The 13,950-nt window shown below is 40.9% G+C and overlaps 1 protein-coding gene across 4 annotated transcripts in view; it reads left to right on the forward strand.

The window, feature by feature from the left end:
• Positions 1–3,077: 3,077 nt before the first annotated feature.
• LOC101678481 (phospholipid-transporting ATPase IB-like) overlaps positions 3,078–13,950 on the forward strand; it is a 231,800-nt gene continuing 220,927 nt past the window's right edge. The window contains exon 1 of one of the 4 annotated variants that reach the window (XM_045069635.1): positions 3,078–3,509. The gene's annotated coding sequence lies outside the window, so the exon portion shown is untranslated. The remainder of the gene's footprint in view (positions 3,510–13,950) is intronic. The other 3 variants (XM_045069633.1, XM_045069637.1, XM_045069634.1) reach the window with 3 other exon arrangements.

The following is a 13,950-nucleotide window of genomic DNA, read 5'->3' on the forward strand; positions in this document are numbered from 1 at the left end:
TGCAGAACAATGGTCAGTCTTTTTAAAATTTATTCATTTATTTTTTTTAATTTTGAGAGAGGATGAGAGAGAGGAGTGGGGGACAGAGGGAGAGAGAGCCCAAGCAGGCTCCACACCCAGTGCATAGCCCAATGCGGGGTTTGATCTCACAACCCTGAGACCCTGAGTCTAAATCAAGAGTCAGATGCTTTACCAACTGAGCCACCCAGGTGCCCCAACAATGGCCAGTCTTGACAAGAAAGGTGTAATTTCATTTCATAGTTTGCCATCTAACCCTTCTTTCTGTCTCACCTCAGGCCTTCCAACCCAGACAACCACCACTGTCTTCAGTGGTTTCCCCTCCTCTTGGTCAGATCTTTAAGGTTCACTTCTAAAGATCTGATGGGTAATTTTGTGTCTTAAGACTGACAGGTTTGTCCAGAACAAGTCCATTGCTGGTTTTCCCTGGAATATGAGAATACTGTCTTCCTACCTTTTCCTGTCAAACACATAGACACTATGCCTTGAGAATCATAAGTTTTAAATAAGTATGAGAGAACTATAAGAAATCTATCATTTTTGCTATTTACCATGCATATTTTCAAATTGGAAATTGCCTGGCATCTTGCTATAACTTGGAAGTGCATACTTCCATACAAGGAGGTCTCTGCAAAAATGAAGGGGTAGCACATTAGTTTCTGGCCCACCCTGTCTGACTCCCTCATGGACTCTTCTTCTGGGTCTCCCATCCTCCCCAGTGTTCTTCACTTTCAGCTTGCTCATGGCCTGCACACAAGGTACATCTGTACATAATTTATTAGAATGCCAGCAGCTGTGATGGTAATCAGGACGTCAAAGATGAATAAGCCAAGTTTTATCTTAAGGAAGGCAATGTGATAAGCCCTAAGGATATCCCAGTTACTCACTAGGTTATCTTGGAGAAGAGGAGATGATGAGTATGCCTGGAGTCTGGGGCTGGAGAAAGAAGCTCATTCTTTGGGTTTGGTATCCTCTTAAAATACACCTGATTCAGAAAATGAGCACTGTGGTTGGTACTAAACTCCTTGGCTGCTAAAGCATCAAGAGGAAACTGATCATGAGCAAGACCCTTTGGAAATTGTTATGGATTGAAATACGTCTCCTCACAAAATTCATATATTGAAGTCCTAATCTCTAGTGCCTCCGAATATGACTTTTTGTTTCCAAAAAAGTCATATTTTTCCTTTAAAGAGGAAATTAAGTTAAAATGAGCCCTTTAGAGTGAGCCTTAATCTGATATGACTGGTATCTTTATAAGAAGAGATTAGAATCCACAGAGAGCCTCCAGGAATGTGTGTCTACAGAGGAAAGATCACATGAGAACACAGCAAGAAGATGGTCATCTGCAAGGCAAGGAGAGGAGTCTTGGAAGAAGCCTAACCTGCCAGCACCTTGATCTTCTAGTCTCCAGAAATGTGAGAAAATAGATTTATATCTATATCATGTAGTCATGTAGTCTGTGGCATTTTGTTAGGGCATTCTCTCAAACTAATAGGAGAAGGGGCACAATTAAGTCTCCTGGTGGACAGTCTAGAAGTGGGCCCTGCTCCATAGTTTCCCTAAACTGTGACCTATCACATGGTCATAGCGCCCTATCGAGAGCTGATAAGGGGCTCCAAGCTGGGTGTGGTAGGGAGAAGCAAATCAGGTTGAGCAGATGTACCTCTTCTTCCCCAGTGTATTCAAGGAGCTGCTTTCTGCCAGTTGGGCTTATGTTACATTTCATCCAGTTAACATCTTTGCTACAAGCGATGTTCCGTTTTAAAAATACAGGGTTAGGGGAGGGCGGCTAACTCTGTTCCAAGTGTTGATTTTCAAGTACTATCAACTCGTGAGATGTTCCCTTTTCAGATTCATCCAGGGAAGCGAACCTTCTACATTTGAGATGATAATAGTGAATCAGAAGCTGTTTCATGACACATGAAGCACAGACATCACTTCCCCAGCTCATATATTCTTATTTATTTACTTGACCAAAAGAGAGAGAACAAAAGCAGGCAGAGCAGCAGGCAGAGGGAGAGGGAGAAGCAGAGTCCTTGCTGAGCAGGGAGCCCAATATGGGGCTCAATCCCAGGATTCTGAAATCATGACCTGAGCTGAAGCCAAATGCTTAATTGACTGAGCCACCCAGGCACCCCGCCAACTGATATTCTAATAATTTAAATATGGTGGTAAGAAGAAGTTAAAAGTGTATATGCACATGTGTGGAATTTACCTGGGAATGGTGAGAAACAGGAAGAGAAGGACGAAAAATGAATCACTTTTTTTTTTTTTTTTTTTTTAAGAAGGACCGCAAAAATTCTCTTGTCTACTTGTGACAGACAGCCTTACAGAGTAATCCATCTTTGGATGTCTCTCTCTCATGAGCAGTTTTTTTTTCATCTCCTGTCTGCATTTCCACATTCCTCACTCGCTCATATAGTTAATGTTTGTCCCCTCCCCCACCAGCCATCTTCTCTATTTTGAATATATTTCCTTGGAAAACTCTACAATAATATTTACTTTGTATAAGTTTTAAAATTTTACATAAAGGATATTGTACTATAAATCTCATTCTGCCAACTCTCATGAAATGCTAGGTCTTCAGGATCTAGTCATGTTATTTTATATGACATCCTTCTTTTTTATTTTTATTTTTATTTTTTTATATGACATCCTTCTGATTGGTGCAGTCACATACCATAGGTCATCTTTTCCTCTACTCATACTTACCTAGGTTATTCCCAACTCTTCTTGCTTTTATGAACTTGTACACAGCTTCTATGAACCTGCCCTGTAGTGGTGTTTTGTTTTGTTTGTTTTTTGTATATATGTCCTAGAGTAAATGCCAGAGGTTTCGGGCTTACGTATTTCATTTCACTAAGTCATGCTGGATTGTTCTCAGGAATGGTTGTACCAGTGTAATTTCTAATATGGTAAATACTAGCAATAGATATAAGCTACATAAACAAAAGTTCCTTAGATTCTTTGGTCTTTTTTAAGAATCTGAAGAATCCTGAGACCCTATAATTTGAGAGCCAGTGACTTAGTCTTCAACAGTATTGGTGAAAATCATCAATTATCAAATCTACGTTAAATTCATGTATCCGGTGAGGTACTGTCTTATCTTTAAGTGTTCACCTATTAGGAAGGCACGTTCCCTCCTTTTTTTTTTTCACCATTTGGAGGAAAAGCAAATTAACTCCCAAGCATGATAGGTCTCTTTTATCCTTCAGGCTGAATTGAAAGGAGGGAGGTACTTCAGAGAGCAAGGAAAGCCGGCTGGGAGAGTGTGGAAGGACAGCCCTGTCCCAGGAGCACAGAGTGAGGGTGGCGTTGAGCCCTCCACTCTCAGAACTTCCAGAGGCAAGCTGGGAAGGTTTCTGCTGATTCCGAGCCAGGACCAGGGGCCACCGTCCGGATTAGGACTGTTGGTGCTGGGTGAAGACATTCAGGATATTAACCGGAACGGGTCAGTTTTCCAGTCAAAATTGTTGTCCCCAGCCCAACTGGTGAGTAACTAGGAAACCCTCTGTTTCAGTGTGTGGTCCCTTTAAGAGCAGCTGCAACTAACTGTTCCAGTAACTGAACTTGGTCCATTCTGGGAGTCCCAGGCTCACCCAGGGAGCCAGTCCTTCCCTTTCATTCCAGGGCCTGGCCCTTGAAATTTTGCGGAACAGGTGTCAAGAGTTAAGACTTTTTTTTTAAGAATTTTTTAATTTATTTGACAGAGAGTGAGCGAGAGAAGAGACAGAAGCACATACAGGGGGAATGGCCAGCCACAGAAGCAGGCTCCCTGCTGAGCAAGGAGTCTGTTGTGGGGCTCTATGCCAGGACCCTGGGATCATGACCTGAGCCAAAGGCAGCCACTTAACTGTCTGGGCCACCCAGGCGCCCAAGATGGGTTTTATTTACCTGTTCCTCTATTGACAAATTTTTTCCTTTTTTTTTTTTCCACTGTTGCAAACAGTGCTGAAATGCACATGCTTGTTCACATCTCCTTGGACACACGTATGAGATTTTTTAAAGCCATAATTAGAAGCGGAAATGCAGTAGTCCCTTCTTAACCAGTTTTGCTCTCCAAGGTTTCAGTATATTCCGAGGTCACCTGCAGCCCAGGAGCAGATAATCCTTCTTCCGGTGTATGGTCAGCAGGTCAATAGTAGCCTAACACCAGGTGACAGTGCCCATGTCATTGACCTTACTTTGTCTCCTTGCACAAACATTTTATCACCTCCCATCATCCCAAGAAGAAGGTGAGCTACAATACTACCAGATATTTTGAGAGAGAGAGGCCATATTCACATAACCTTTGTTATGGTATATTGTTGTAACTGGTCTATTTTATTATTATTGCTGTTAATCTCTCACCATGCCTAATTTGTAACTCGAACTTCATCATAATTGTGTATGAATAGGAAATAACATAGCGTTTATAAGTTTCAGTACTCTCTGTGGTTTCAGGCATCTGCTGAGGGTCTTGGAATGTACCACCCATGGATAAGGAGTGACTACTGTACTGGACTGTGGGACACCTGCTGCCTAAACTTACTCTTTAAAATGCTTAGAGTAATTTATGCTTCTGCCTGTCCTCTGCTGGCTTCCCATTCCCCATGTCCTCACCAACACTTGGCATTGTCATACTCTTGAGTTTTTAGCTTTAGCCTCATTGAACTTGAGCATATCTTAGTATGTTTATGGGCCAAATTAATCAACAATCATATATTTTGCTCATGTTTTTATATTTTTTTATGGATTTGTAGGACTTCTTAAAATCATCTGGGTAGAACACCCATGTCAGTTACATATAGTAAAATATACTCTAGAGGTAAGGGATTTGTTTTTAAATTTTATTTCATTTTGCAATGTATCGAAGATTCTTTGTTGTCATGAAGTGAGTCAGATTAATTAGTGTTTTCCTTTATGGTTTATGCTTTTGACCATTTTGCAGTGATCTTTCCCATACCGTGATATCATACAAATTCAATTAATATTTTCTTTCAAATATTTGAAATTCTGCTTTTTATGCTTAGACATTTAGCCTGTCTAAAATGTATTTTTGTGAGTAGAGTAAGTTAGAGATATAATTTCCTCCCCCAAATCACTAACCAGTTAGTCCAGTGTCATTTTCAGGATGGTCTATTCTTTTCCCGAAGACTTTTAATGCCACTCATTACTCTCTAGGCCTCTGAATGTGTATATGCTCAAATTTCTTTTGCTTATTTTTTTCCTAGGCACTGTTTAATTATAATGATTTTATAATATCTGTTGCCTATTATCTTATTGAGTTCAGAGACACAGAAAATCTACCATTCAAACCATTTTTAGGTTAATAATTCAGTAGCATAATGTACATTTACAAAATTGTGTAAATATCCCCATGCTATATTTTAGGAACTTTCTCATCATCCAAAAAAAAAAAAACCCATACCCATTAAATTATCCTTTTTTCCTTTCTGCCAGCCCCTGATAACCTCCATTCTGTTTTTACCGTTTAAGTGAATTTGACTACTCTAGTTACGTCATATAAGTGGAATCATAATATTCGTCCTTTTGTGTCTGCCTTATTTCACTTACCATAACGTTTTCAAGTTTCATTCATGTAAGATGTATCAGAATTTCATTCTTTTTAAAGGCTGAGTAATATTTCCTTATATGTATATATCACATTTTTAAAAAATCAGGTTATTTGTTGATGGGCATTTGGGTTATTTGTGCATTTTGGCCACTGTGAATAATACTTCCGTGAACACTGGTGTGCAAGTTTCTTTTTGAGTCCCTGCTTTTAATTTTTGGGGAGAAAATCGAGAAAAGTCGAGAAGGAGAATTCCCAGATTATAAGGTAATTCTATGTTTAACTTTTTCTTTTTCTTTAAGTAAGTCTCGGCCCAGCATGGAGCTCAACACAGGGTTTGAACTCACAACCCTGAGATCAACACCTGAGCTGAGATCAAGAGTTGGACACTGGGTGTAGTGAAAAAATAATGAATACTGTTTTTCTGAAAATAAATAAATTGAAAAAATTAAAAAAAAAAAAGAGTTGGACTTACACAACTGAGCCACCCAGTCGCCCCTCTATGTTAAATTTTTTTTTTTTGATATATAACTGACATACAACATTAGTTTCAGGTGTACAACATAATGATTCAATATTTGTATATATTGTGAAATGATCACCACAAGTCTAGTAAGTATCTGTCATCACACATAGTTGCAAATTTTTTTTCTTGTGATAGGAACTTTTAAGATTTAGTCTTAGCAACTTTCAAATATGCAATACCGTATGATTAACTACAGTCACCATGCTGTATGTTATATCCCCAGGATTTATTTATTTTGTAACCAAAAGTTTGTACCTTTTGACCTTCTTTAAAATTTTGCCCACTCCCCATCCCTACCTCTGGCAGTCACCAATCTGTTCCCTGGAACTATGAGCTTGTTTTTTTGTTTGTTTTGATTCCCACATGCAAGTGAGATCATAAGGTATTTGTCTTTCTCTGCTCTAATTCAGTTAGCATACTGTCCTTGTGGTCCATTCGTGTTGTTGCCGACGGCAAGATTTCCTCTTTTTTATGACTAAACAATTAATTGTATATATATATATATATACACACACATATATAGAGAGAGAATGAATAATAAAATATGATGTGTATATATATATATATATATACCACATATATATAAAGAAAACATGGTATATATATATCTATCACATACACCACATATATACACCATGTTTTCTTTATTATTTATATATATATATGAATAATATCTATGCCTCTATCTATCTATCTATCTATCTATACCATGTTTTCTTTATTATTCATTCACCAGCAGACAGTTTGGTTGCTTCCATATATTGACTATTGTAAATAATGCTGCAATGAATATCTTTTAAAGTTAGTGTTTTCATTTCCTGATGGGTACATAGGCCTTCAGGTGGCAATTTTTCATGTATACATGAAGTTTTTCACGTATACAGGCACGACCCTGAATGTAAGCCCCACTGGCTAGCAGAACCAGGCAGTCTAGAGGAGTTCCCTGGGTAGCAGTTGCAAAGATGGTACCAGCCTCTGAGGTCTCTGAAGAGGATTCCAGTTAGCTGTTACACGTGTGCTTGATAGAGGCCTTCCCCTCAGTTTGCAGCTCTGAAGCCAATAGGCCTGTTTTACAGAAAGACAGCTGCCGCTCTGCTGTGCCCTAAGAGGGGTAGCTGGTTAAAAACTTTCTCTTTTGGTTACGTTCTTAGGGGACCCCTGAGTATAAATCCTGCTGCTTAAGAGCTAGGCAACCTAGAGGTGATCCCTGGGCAGCAGTTAGAAAAATCAGGGTGCCCAGACAAGGGTCCAGCTCATTTCTGGGAGATATTGGCAACCCGGAATTAGGTAGAGGGCAAGCACACAGCAAGCATCCACCAACATCCATCCCTAGAGAATACGTCAACAGTCCTTAGTGTGCCAAACTAGTAGCCCACCCCTCAGGCTGAAGCTCCAGGACTAGCTAAAAGGACTCTTCCACAGAAAGACTGGGGTTGTGGGGGGAGGCACTGGTTTCAGTCCACTGTCTGTGACCTGCTTTGGGGGTCGTGCTAGCCAAAAAGCAGCTCTGTGACTGGTGCAGTCCCATCCCATGAGACCCAGGAAGGTAAACCCCACTGGGAACCAGAGCCAGGGAAGCAAGCAGCATCCCCTGAGTGGCAGCCATGAAAACTGGGGCACCACTGAGTCTAGAAGCTCCCCTCTGGGAGACACTGGTGCTCTGGAGGATGGCAGAGTATAGACAGTCCTAACCTCCCAGGTCTCTAGAGAGGATGACTGTGGCGTTTATATGTGTGTTTGGTTAGAAGCCTGTCCCTCGGGTGACACCTGTGGGGAGAAATTAATTGGCTTGGTTCACAGAGAGCCTGGGCTCCTCAGTCTGTTGCCTCTATGCTCTGCCTTGTAGATGGGGTGGAGGCTGGGTAAAAACTCTTTCTCCGTTGCTTATAGTCCAGTGGGACTCAGGAGTCTAAGTCCTGTCAGCTGCAAAATCAGGTCACCAGATGGGGGTACAAGCTCCACTCCAGGAGATACCAGAGGGTTGGAGGGAGGCAAAGCGGTGTGCAAAGATGGTGCCCCAGGCCTCCGTGTTAGAAGAGAATTTCCACAGACCCCTAGATGTGCATTAATGCAGATGCTAGCCCCTCAACCTAGTGCTTTAACATGAATTTTTAACAAAAATCTAGGTAGGCACTTTTCAGTTGGCTGCCTCTGTGCTTGGTCCTGGAGTAGGTGTATTTGCATATGTGAACCCTTTAAGAACAACTCAGTTCAGCATAGTCTTGTGAGTCTTGTGGATGCAGGCCACATTAGGTGTTTTGGGGACTCATTTCTAAGATGAAGGAAAAAGTCAGGATGCCACAAGGGGGGTTCAAACCATTCACTCCTCAGGGAGAAGCTTAGGGTTCTGATTTCCTCCTGATTGTGTGTTGCCACACCTCTGGTAGTGTTCACAGTGAGATAGTGTCAGCCTCTCCTACCACTCTGATGTGGGTTGTTGTCATTCACTTTATGTGTAGACTTTATGGTTGTTGTCATTCACTTTATGTGTAGCCTCCCCTTTCCCACCCCTGGATGTTGTTCTATATGCAGCTGCAGATTCAGTGTGTATTTTGGTTTCCCTAGAGACTCCTTCTTATTTTTTTCCCTTTATATAGCCATAGTTTATTAAAATTCCGTGTTTTACCTACATAAAAATACCTGTTTATTAAATAGAAAGGTAAGTATGGATTAAACATATATACATTTCCATTACAAGACAACATGATGTTGAAGCAAGATGTGAGGGGGACACCTGAATACCAAGCATCTGACTTTGGCTTAGGTCATGTCCCAAGGTCCTGGGATTAAGTCTCTCATCAGGCTCCAGGCTCAGAGGGGAGTCTACTTCTCTCCCTCTCCCTTTGCCCCTCCCCCTGCTCATGCTCACCTGTTTTCTACCCCCCTCTCTCAACTAAATAAATAAAATATTTAAAAAAATAAAATAAACCAAGATGTGAAATTAAGATGATGTAAGGCTAGTTTTAATTTACCCACTATGGTTGAAATTTGTTTTTTCTTATTGGTTTATGAGATAGATTTACTTTCAAGTATGCTTTGGCTGTGCATGGCCCCGGGCAAGTCTTGTCTCTCTTTCTTATGCAGTAGTTCTGCTCTTAGCTATGTGCCAGAACCCATTAGTGGAGAGCACAGCAGTACTGGTTTACCTCTGAATCGCAGAACTGGAGACCAAGTCCTCACTGAATCAGCGGGGACTGAGTTATCTCCTTCTTCTCCTGTAGTCTGCCTCAGAAGCTGCCCATCAGGGTGACAGCTAAACCTGCTGAGGTTGGCATGTCACACCAAGTCCACCATCTTCTTGCTGTCTCTTTCTCAAGCATTCTCCTTTTGCCTTATCCCAGTGCTCAGATCTCTTTTCCATGAATGCTCACATGAAATCTAAACCCTCCCAAACCCCACATCTTCCACTGTTACATTTCTAAGTAGCAAAGTTTCAAAACACAGCTGTTTCTCAAGAGAAGTTTTTTTTTTTTTAAATTAACATATAATGTATTATTTGCCCTAGGGGTACAGGTCTGTGAATCACCAGGCTTACACATTTCATAGCACTCACCATAGCACATATCTCCCCCAATGTCCATAACCTAGCCACCTTCTCCCTACCCCCAACCCCCAGAAACCCTCAATTTGTTTTGTGAGATTAAGAATGTCTTATGGTTTGTCTCCCTCCTAATCTCAACTTATTTCATTTCTTCCCTCCCTACCCGCCATGACCTCCCACCCTGTCTCTCAGATCCCTCATATCAGAGAGATCATATGCTAATTGTCTTTCTCTGTTTGATTTTGCTCAGCATAATACCCTCTAGTTCCATCCATGTCATTGCAAATGGCAAGATTTCATTTCTTTTGATGGCTGCATAGTATTCCATTATATATATATCACTATATATCACTTCTTCCTTAGCCATTCATCTGTTGATGGACATCTATGTTCTTTCCATAGTTTGGTTATTGTGGACATTGCTGCTATAAACATTCAGGTGCACATGCCCCTTCAGATCACTGCATTTGTACCTTTGGGGTAAATACCCAGTAGTGCAATTGCTGGGTCATAGGGTAGCTCTATTTTCAACTTTTTGAGGAATCGACATGCTGTTTTCCAGAATGGCTTCACCAATTGCATTCCTAACAACAATGTAGGAGGATTCCCCTTTCTCTGCATCCTTGCCAACATTTGTCATTCCCTGACTTGTTAATTTTAGCCATTCTGACTGGTGTGAGGTGGTATCTCACTGTGGTTTTGATTTGTATTTCCTTGATGCTGAGTGGTGTGGAGCCCTTTTTCATGTGTTTGTTGGCCACCTGGATGTCTTTGCAGAAATGTTTGTTCATGTCTTCTGCCCATTTCGTGACTGGATTATTTGTTTTTTGGGTGTTGAGTTTGATAAATTCTTTACAGATTTTGGATACTAGCCCTTTATCTGATATGTTGTTTGCACATATGTTCTCCATTCTGTCAGTTGTCTTTTGGTTTTCTTGACTGTTTCCTTTGCTGTGCAAAAGTTTTGATCTTGATGAAGTCCCAATAGTTCATTTTTGCCCTTGCTTTTCTTGCCTTTGGTGATGTTTCTGGGGGGAAGTTGTTGTGGCTGAGGTTGAAGAGGTTGCTGACTGTGTTCTCCTCAAGGATTTTGATAGCTTCCATTCTCACATTGAGGTCCTTCATCCATTTGGAGTGTATTTTTGCGTGGTGTAAAGAAATGGTCCAATTTCATTCTTCTGTATGTGGCTGTCCAATTTTCCCAACACCATTTGTTGAAAAGACTGAGACTCCTTCCTAAATAGGTTTTAAGCCAGTTTTTTTCAGCGGTAATTCCCTCTTACTGTACAGGAACTGTATTTGTGTTGTGATAAGTGCAGGAGAGAGCAAATGTTCTATAATCCTATGACTTGTTTCTGTTCTTTACAAGGACTTTTTAGGTGGTTTTTCCCCCCTGTTAAATGAGACAGGAAGACTAAGACTAGAATGAGCTAAAGTTAGGTATTTCCCTTCTTCCGTGTTGATGAATCTCTGGTAAAAACTTCTTGAGGGCAGGCCTTTGTTGAGGGGAACAGAATGTGCTGGGCATATTTTATAATGGTCCCCTTTCCCCTTCCCTTGCTGGAAGCATGAGGGCCTTTTCTCTGATCTTCATCCTGAGAACATGGCGGTGCTCCTTAAGGTCCCCGTCTTGGGCTGTGTCCTCAGGAGATTTTATCTCAAAGCTAATGCATGGTGCAGCCTTCTGCAATTAGTCCATTACCCTCTCATGTTTCTACCAATTGCTGGCTCCAGAGATAAACTGTGATTCTTCATATTTACCCAACTCTTCCATTTTTGGGATGGCAATTTGCCCTGTGACCTGAATTATCTGATGGATCTAAGAAGAGTTGTTGATTTTCAGTTTAATCAGTTATTTTTTTCTCTTTAGGAGGAGGGGAGTCTTTTTTTTTTTTTAAATTTTGTATAAACATGTAATGTATTTTTATCCCCAGGGGTACAGGTCTGTGAATCACCAGGTTTACACACTTCATAGCACTCACCATAGCACATACCTTCCCCAATGTCTATAACCCCACCCCTTTTCCCACCCCTCCCTCCCCCCAGCAACCCTCAGTTTGTTTTGTGAGATTAAGAGCCACTTATGGTTTGTCTCCCTCCCAATCCCATCTTGTTTCATTTATTCTTCTTCTACCCCCTTAACCCCCCATGTTGCATCTCCACTTCCTCTGATTGACTTATTTCGCTAAGCGTGATACCCTCTAGTTCCATCCACGTCATTGCAAATGGCAAGATTTCTTTTCCTTTGATGGCTATTCCATTGTGTATATAGACCACCTCTTCTTTATCCATTCATCTGTTGATGGACATCTAGGTTCTTTCCATAGTTTGGCTATTGTAGGCATTGCTGCTATAAACATTCAGGTGCACGTGCCCCTTCGGATCACTACATTTGTATCTTTAAGGTAAATACCCAGTAGTGCAATTGCTGGGTTATAGGGTAGTTCTATTTTCAACACTTTGAGGAACCTCCATGCTGTTTTCCAGAGTGGTTGCACCAGCTTGCATTCCCACCAACAGTGTAGGAGTGTTCCCCTTTTTCTGCATCTTCACCAGCATCTGTCATTTCCTGACTTGTTAATTTTAACCATTCTGACTGGTGTGAGGTGATATCTCATTGGGGTTTTGATTTGTATTTCCCTGATGCCGAGTGATATGGAGCACTTTTTCATGTGTCTGTTGGCCATCTGGATGTCTTCTTTGCAGAAATATCTATTCATGTCTTCTGCCCATTTCTTGATTGGATTATTTGTTCTTTGGGTGTTGAGTTTGCTAAGTTCTTTATAGATTTTGGACAATAGCCCTTTATCTGATAAGTTCTTTGCAAATATCTTCTCCCATTCTGTCAGTTGTCTTTTGGTTTTGTTAACTGTTTCCTTTGCTGTGCAAAAGCTTTTGATCTTGATGAAATCCCAGTAGTTCATTTTTGCACTTGCTTCCCTTGCCTTTGGCGATGTTCCTAGGAAGACGTTGCTGCGGCTAAGGTTGAAGAGGTTGCTGCCTATGTTCGAGGAGGGGAGTCTTAATCTCCAATTATTTTCACATGGTACACCAGAAAAGTTTTTATGATAGATTCTTTGAGAGTATTTTATATAAGCCATCATGTGGTTTGTGAATGGAGTTCTATTTCTTTCTTTTCCCTTTGCTTTTTGTTTATTTGTCTCACCTTATTGCATTGATAAATGCAATATATCCCTTTCGATATTGTATACATGTGGTGAATAAGGACAGCCTGCATTTTTGCCAGTCTTAGGAAGAAAACATTTGGTCTTTCACATTTAAGTCTGATATTTGCTGCAAGTCTTTCATAGATATCCTTCATCAGGTAGAAGAATTTACCCTATTTCCTTGGCTTGTTGAATTTTTATCAATTGATGTTAAAATTGTCAAATGCTTCTTCTGTATCTGTTGTGATTATCCTAGGGCTTTTTTCCCTTTAGTCTTTTGAGATGATAAATTACATCATTTTATTTTCAAATGATGAATCAAACTTCCTTTTTTGGAATAAACCCCACCAGATCACTATCCATTTCCTAGGGTTATCATAGGAAAGTACCTCAAACTGGGTGACTTAGAACAATAGAAATCTATTGTCTCAGAACTTGCAGGGATAGAAGTCTGAAGTCAGGATGTCGGAGTAGAACCATGCTTGATTTGAAACCTGTGGGTGAAGGGTCATTCTTTGCCTCTTGTGGCTTCTGGGAGCTCCAGGTGTTCCTTGTTTGTAGCAGCATGATTTCATTTTGTACCTCACACAGTATTTTTCTTGTCTCCTCACATAGTCTTCCCTTTCTATGTGTATCTATGTCTGTGACCAAAGCTCCCCTTATCATACGGACAGCAGTCATTTTGGATTAGAGCCCACCCTTTGACATTATCTTAATTTGGTTAAGTCTGCAAGGAGCTTAAGCTTGCTTAATGCAAGCTCACACCTTGCATTAAGGTGTGAATGTTTGTGTCCCTCCCCCCTCAAAGCATGTGTTGAAATCCTAACCACCAATGGTGAGGGTATTAGTAGGTGGAGCCTTTGGGAGGTGCTTAAGGACGCCGGTGGAGCCCTCACAAATGGGATCAGTGGTGTGTAAATGAGGGCCCAGAGAGCTCCTTAGCCCCTTCCCCTATGTGAGGGCATGATGGGAATGCACCAAATGTGAACTGGGAAGATGGTCCTCACCGAAATCACCATGCTGGTGCCTTGATCTTGGACTTCCCAGCCTTCAAAACTGTGAGAAATAAATTTGTTGTTTGTGAGCTGTGGTAGTCTGTTGTTTGTGAGTTTGTGTAGTCTGTGGTATTTTATTAGAGCAGCCC

This window comes from Mustela putorius, unplaced genomic scaffold (genome assembly GCF_011764305.1).
Source record: "Mustela putorius furo isolate JIRA1106 unplaced genomic scaffold, ASM1176430v1.1 tig00003942_pilon_pilon_pilon, whole genome shotgun sequence".
In the NCBI taxonomy this organism is placed as follows: Eukaryota; Metazoa; Chordata; class Mammalia; order Carnivora; family Mustelidae; genus Mustela; species Mustela putorius.